Genomic DNA, 6,996 nt, shown 5'->3' on the forward strand with positions numbered 1-6,996 from the left:
GGCATGACAAGAGAAAGGCGTTTAGTGGGGTCTCTCTTTGGTGTGAGGCTGCAGCCGTAATATTTCAGCAGGCCTCAATTGGCTCCATCATTAATGGCCCTAAACATACAGACAGAAACACTATGTCTAGGGGAGCTGTGTGTGTGTGTGTGTGTGTGTGTGTGTGTATCTGTGCGTGTTTGTGTATGTGTGCCTTCGTGTGTGTTTGTTTGTATGTGTGATTGTGGGTATTTCTCTGTGTGTGTGAGTTTGTGCTAGTTCAACCTAGAGTTGGGGCTAAGCCTTTGTACCAGACCCCCCCTGTATGGCTCCACCATAGGCTGTTCCCAAGCAGCCAATCAGAGTGCAACCCCCCCCCCCCCCCCACACACACCTCACTGGCCAATGAGGAATGCCAAGTTGAAAGACAAGTTCACCCAAGAAAGTGAAAAAGTGCTATTTTTTTTTACCCTTTTAATTAATTCTCCTCACTTTCATCTGCAGTACAGGGAATGCTGCTTAGCTCTGAGACCGGTGGTCCAATAACTCTCATGGTGGGCTCACGATTATACAGCTAGGTGGATGTTGGTCATGAGTTTCTATGGGTGCCAGGTCTGTGGAGTGTGTGTGGGCATAGGACATAGGCCAGCCATATCTAGTAGACAATGTTGAGGAGGATGTCCCATGTCTCATTACCACTTCAGCCCGGGACTCCATGGGAACAACGGAGCATGTGCTGCTTCTCAGAACAAAGAGTTATAGAGGCAAGAATGGGTCAAAAGCACAATGTGTGTGTGTGTGTGTGTGTGTGTGTGTGTGTGTGTGTGTGTGTGTGTGTGTGTGAGTGTTTGGGTGTGTGTGTGGGTGCATGAGTCCATCACTTTCCTTCACCCATTCACCAATGCATTGTTCCATCCATCCGACTTCTCTGTCCTGATCTTCACACTTCACTCTCAAGGTTTCTGATTGGTCCTTTTGGAGGGTCATTGAGTTTGCTGAACCCCCCTCCCCAAAAAGGAAGAGGGAAGGGAGGGGTCTGTGGTTAGGGCTTATGGGAGGGGTGTGGCTCTGCTTACTTATGCCTCGATCGCTACAACTTCCAACTATGATGGGGGGGTTGCAGCCCTCCTTCTCCTTCAAACCGCTAGACCATGACCTGCAGACCCGGACTCCTTGGGGGTTAGGCTGAGCAACACGGGCAGCAGGGAACTCTGTCCATGGCGCAGGTCTTCCCAGTGACCCTGTCCCATTGTTCCCATTGGCTGTGGCTCTATGAGATCAGGTGGACTTGTGTTTGAACCGGGTTCAGATGTGGTGTAATGGAGGCTACTTCCTTTCCTTTCTGCATGATGAAAACTCCTGCCTCAGCCCCACATAGTCTCATTAAAGAACAACAATGAGAATCCTACAGGACTCAACACCAAATTACTATGACAAATTATTGAATGTAATATACACACTATCCCAATAAACTCCAATATGAAATACATAAACCTCAGGATCTTTTGTTATGCGTGTACATCAAGTCAGGATACACACATTTTAGTTGATTAACTTCAGAGGAAACTTTCAAACATCAGCGGCAGGTTACAGTATTGGTTATCCTACATCAATGCTGCCATCTCATGTTTGGCCCTTAGTACTACACACACGTGAATACGCTAACATTTGGAACCGATTCATATACTGATACTCTTTCAAGTTAATGACATTGTTGGCCACTTGTTCTCTGGGGAACCCTTTCACCCTTAAGGTGCTGGCAATACCTATGTAACCGAGATGCAATCTAGTGGTTTCTGTTTAACCCACTGACATCAGGACAAATGAGCCACCTTCCGCCGCTTTTAGTAGGGTGAGTATAGATATACTGAATTTATATCTATATATGCTGCAGATTCCTGCTGTACAACACCCGTTCCTCCCCCAAAAGGTCCCCAAGGTTTGGTCCAGCCTCATCCCGCTTCTAGACTACTGTGACTCCCTACGGTCCACCTGTATGTGCCATTCGTCCTTTGCAGCTCATCCAGAATACGGCAGCCAGACTGGTCTTCAACCAACACAGGCTCTCCCACTCTACACCTCTCCTACGCAATCTTCCCTGGCTACCGGTGGCTGCTTGAATCTGATTCATGTCACTGTTTTTTTGCCTGGCGTGCTGTGAAGGGCTCCGGACCATTCTTGATCTGCTGTCTTACCACATGGTCAAACTATACGCCCCAGCCCGCTTGCTTCTTCTTCACTGCGTGCAGAACAGCCGCCACTCAACAAAATCTGGATTGTTTGTGGTCCTGGCTCCACCATGGAGTAACAAGCTCCCCACTGACCTCAGGACAGCTGAAACTAATCTGTTTCGACTGCAACTTGGCCAATGAAAAATTTGAAATATTAAAGAATGCAATAAAATATGTATATTAAAGAATACAATAAAATATTTTCTCTATTTCCTGTTTCTATAATGTAGCACTTGTAGAAGTTTGCTTATGTGATTCATTTTGCATGATTGTTGCACTTTTTGTGTTGTATCGTCATGGTTGAATGCACTTATTGTAAATCGATTGGGACAAAAGCGTCAGCTAAATAAAAGTAATGTAATGTTATTGTCTGGCCTACCTACTGGACCAGGTTGGGGTGCTGTTCTACACAGCAGTAGAGGACAGCCTATACTTCCTGAGAAGACTCAAGAAGGTTTGCATGTCTGTAAAACTCTCACTCAATTCAGAATTCTAAAACCATCAACAGAATCCTCTGCCTGTATCACCGCCTGGCTCCTCTGGTCCATCATGAGGGTATCCTCTCTGGCTGTCTTACCCCCTGGTTCTTCTTTGTTCCACCATGAGAGCATCCTCTCTGGCTGTCTTACCTCCTGGTTTTTATGTAGGTCCATCATGGGAGCATCCTCTCTGGCTGTCTTACTGCCTGGTTCTTCTGTAGGTCCACCATGAGAGCATCCTCTCCGGCTGTCTTACTACCTATTCTTCTTTAGGTCCACCATAATAGCACCCTCTCTGTCTGTCTTACTGCCTTCTACACAGATGCTGCACTGCAGACAAAAAGGCCCTTCAAAGGGTGGTGAAGAGTATATGGAAGGCATCATTGGCAGCCATCTCCCCTCCGTGTAAATCATCTGGCACACGATGCCTGAGCACAGACAACCGCAAAGGACTACAGCAACCCAAGCTATTGTCTGTTCAGGCTGCTACTGTCTGGTAGACGTTAATGGAGCAGGCGGTCATGGACAACCAGACTCACGAACTGTTTTTTCCCCTAGCCATCAGGCTTCTCAACCAGCCACATTACAGTTTTTATATATGTGAAAACAATTCCAATGTTTTCACATATATAGATACTCTAAATCACATTTTTCAAAACTCTAAGCACAAATCTTACCATTTAGCACACTAAGTTCACCTGGGAAACACTGGCCTTCAAAACGCCACACCCAATTACCAATTGGGCACCTGTTTAAACTCAACTGGCAAAACACTTCAATCATGTGTGAGAGCATAAAAGAGGCCTCAGGTGAGCTCTACTCTGTCTACTGTGGAGGTGGGATACAGACTGATTTACATGTAGATCTGTTTACATTTACATTTACATTTAGGGCATTTAGCAGACGCTTTTATCCAAAGCGACTTACAATAAGTGCATTTGTTACAATAAGTACATTTGTCATAAGAAGTGAAACAATATATCGCTGTCGGTACAGTAAAGATGTTCATAGAACCAAGTGCAAGTATTACAATCGCTAGGCTAACCCATTCCCTGTGTAAAGCAATGATAGCAGCTACTGTAGATGCTACACAATTAAGTACCTTGAATAAGTGCAATGTACAAGTGCCAGGACGTACAACATTCAATGGTGGCTGTGCATTGGTTTTTATGCAGAGTCGAGGTGAACTCTGAACAGGTGAGTTCTGAGTCTTTTGCGGAAGCTGGTGAGCGACTCTGCGATCCTGACATCGGTAGGGAGCTCGTTCCACCACTGAGGTCCCAAAACAGAGAAAAGTTGTGACTTCGCTGATCGACCTTTGCTTGCTCTTAGCAATGGTGGTACCAGACGTCCAGCTGAGGTAGTTGAGCGGAGGGATCGAGCTGGGGTGTGTGGCTTTACTAATGCTTTGAGGTAGGCAGGGGCAGTTCCATTGACCGCCTTGTATGCCAGTACCATCATCTTGAATCTGATGCGAGCTATTACAGGGAGCCAGTGGAGGTCTCGGAAGAGGGGGGTTACATGTGAGAACTTTGGTAGGTTGAACACGAGGTGCGCTGCCGCATTCTGGATGCGCTGCAAGGGTTTAATCGCAGAGGCAGGGAGTCCAGCCAGGAGCGAGTTGCAGTATATCTATATGTTTCACTGCATATATATTCTTATTTAAATTTTTGGTTAAAAAAAAGTTTTTTTATAATCAGTTCAGCTGAACATTTTACTGTATTACAGTAACAAATAAATGTTTGCTTACCTTTTTGTACTTGTGCACTGATTTCATCATAACATCCCCCGAAAGACAGTCTAACCACTTTATTAGGGTAGTGTTTTTTATTTTACTTATCAGTGCAATTACTGTACTGTGAGTTTTGCAAAAATAGGTAACATTGGTATATTATCAGAACTCCAACAATGTTGCAGTAGGTGTCCAGTATGACTCTGGGAGGCTGGGATTGTGAGTTTAGCCAATTGGAGCTCAATGGATAGACAAATATAGAATAGATTAGAATAGAATAGAATAGAATTCTTTATTGACATTGCACAGGAAATATGCATTGTATCCTATTCTGATATGATTGTGTCAATGCAATATTTATATGATATATTCACAGTATTTTATTACAATATGCCAACATATTGTAATATGTTGTACATACAGTATGTGTATGTACCATACAATTGCAACCTAAAAAGGAAGCTATTTTTAACAATTGTATACAATTGAATATGTAACATGGCTTCATGAAGCCAAAACATATGCAAACAGTGTTTTGATGGAAGTGTTTTAAATTTATCACACCAGTGTTTAATTTATGCTCTCTAAGAGATATTCATATGAAAGCTGCGTTTATCGTTTTTGTGGAAAGAATCAGTTTTGAGAAGAGAGAACATGGTTTGGGGTGCAGTGTTTCATTTTGAAAGAGATTTGTGGAGTTTTGACTAAATGGTTAACTCTTTTCAGTTTTGTGTTGAGTTTTGAGAAATTGACCTATAGGCCTTGTTTCAGAAATCGTGTTTAAACGTTTGAGAAAAACTGTAATCTGATGATCACTCCATTTTCCAACCCATTGTTAAACTGATCACTTCCTGTGGACATGACCACAGTTCATCTCCATATTCGTTGGCACTCCTACATTTTATTTGATAATAGTTCATATTCTTAATCATATGTCCATATTCCTCATCCTGTGTTATAGTGTGAATTTGATAAATAGACAATACACAGGAAGTGATTGAAAAGTCAAATAATCAGAGATATAAATCAATAAAATGTTTATATATATGCATATGTAAATTGACTGTTTCTCTCAACTAAGTGAAACTTGTTCTATTTCAACCCAAGGGAGGATAGAGGAGAGGAGAGGATAAGAGAGGAGGTTGGAGGAGAGGAACGGAGAGGAGATGGGAGGAGAGGAGAGGAGAGGAGAGGAGAGGAGAGGAGAGGAGAAGAGAGGATAATAGAGGAGGAAAGAGGAGAGGAACGGAGAGGAGATGGGAGGAGAGGAGAGGGGAGAAGAGGAGAGGAGTGGAGAGCGTGAGAGGAGAGGAGAGGAGAGGAGAGGAGAGGAGAGGAGAGGAGAGAAGAGGAAATCGACTGAGTAGTTTGGTTGGAAGAGGAGTAGCCTCACATCCGCCGACTCCTGGCAGGTGAAGAGGCTGGTGGATCGCGGTGTGAGCTGCCTGCTTCCACATCCAATCATATCAATCGAGTAACAAACCAATCACTCGGTAGGCGTATGTCTGGACTTAGATATTGTCCTTTATTCGACAAAGGATCACCGTATTTTAACGGTGCACGTTGAGTCGTTTTACATCATTGCGATTTGTCTTTTATGTTGTGTTATGTTGTTATGTTGTGTCCGTCAGAGCCCCTACACCGCCGCCGCATAAGCAACACTTCAGAACCCACCAGCTCTCATCAAGACCCACTCCCCGGCGAGCACCAGCTCTGTTCTCACTCACTTCCACCAGCAACAACACCATGGTGCTCCGCAAAGCGATCGAGGCGCTGACTTGAAGCCATCCCCACCCATAGCCCCCCACCGCCCTCCCCCACGCCCACTCCCACCCATAACCCCCCACCCCCACCACCCCCGCCCCCACCCCGCACCACGCATCGAAGCCAGTTGCAACTACGTGGAATAAGCTAAGCTCATGAATGCGTTTTAAGGAAATCATTCGGAATGGCTGCATGGATGCGGGGGAAATCAGGAGCATTATCTGCAGGCTGCTGAGACGGAGATGTCGACGGAACGCGAGCGGGCGGCGCTGTGAGTCCGGTCCGAGCAATCGGTGTCCTCATCGGTGTCCTCTTCACTCCGGGGAGGACAGCAACACTTGCACCGGGATTTGAGATGCGCCGTGAACGGGGACTTATGGTGGCAGATGCTGCAGGGTGGCGCAGTGCCTTGCAGCTGTGATGCAAGGGACGGAGTGATGGTCTCCGTGCAGACGGCTGATTTCGTTTGGTCCCCGATGGAGAGATGGTTGGAAGCGGCTGTCTCTCAGCGTTGACTTTAGGCCGTCGACAGCAGACTGAATGTCGTTGGTGAGCAGAAGAAGTATTGGTGCAGTTCGCATACATTTTGGTGAAGAGAGAAAAAACGTCGTTTCTTATTCTTGACTTATATTGTTGTTGCCCATAAAGTGAACGTCATACATGGCCTACAGCTACTTTTGAATCAGTGGTTTCCTGTGTACAGGCCTAGTGGTATTGACAACTCAAGTTAAGCCTTTTGTTGGGATTGACTCATCCAGGTCCTGTTGCGTTAACATAGCTTTCCTCTTTGGCCGACCAATGTTCAATAATA

Source organism: Pollachius pollachius, assembly GCF_949987615.1.
Source record: "Pollachius pollachius genome assembly, chromosome: 16".
NCBI lineage: Eukaryota > Metazoa > Chordata > Actinopteri > Gadiformes > Gadidae > Pollachius > Pollachius pollachius.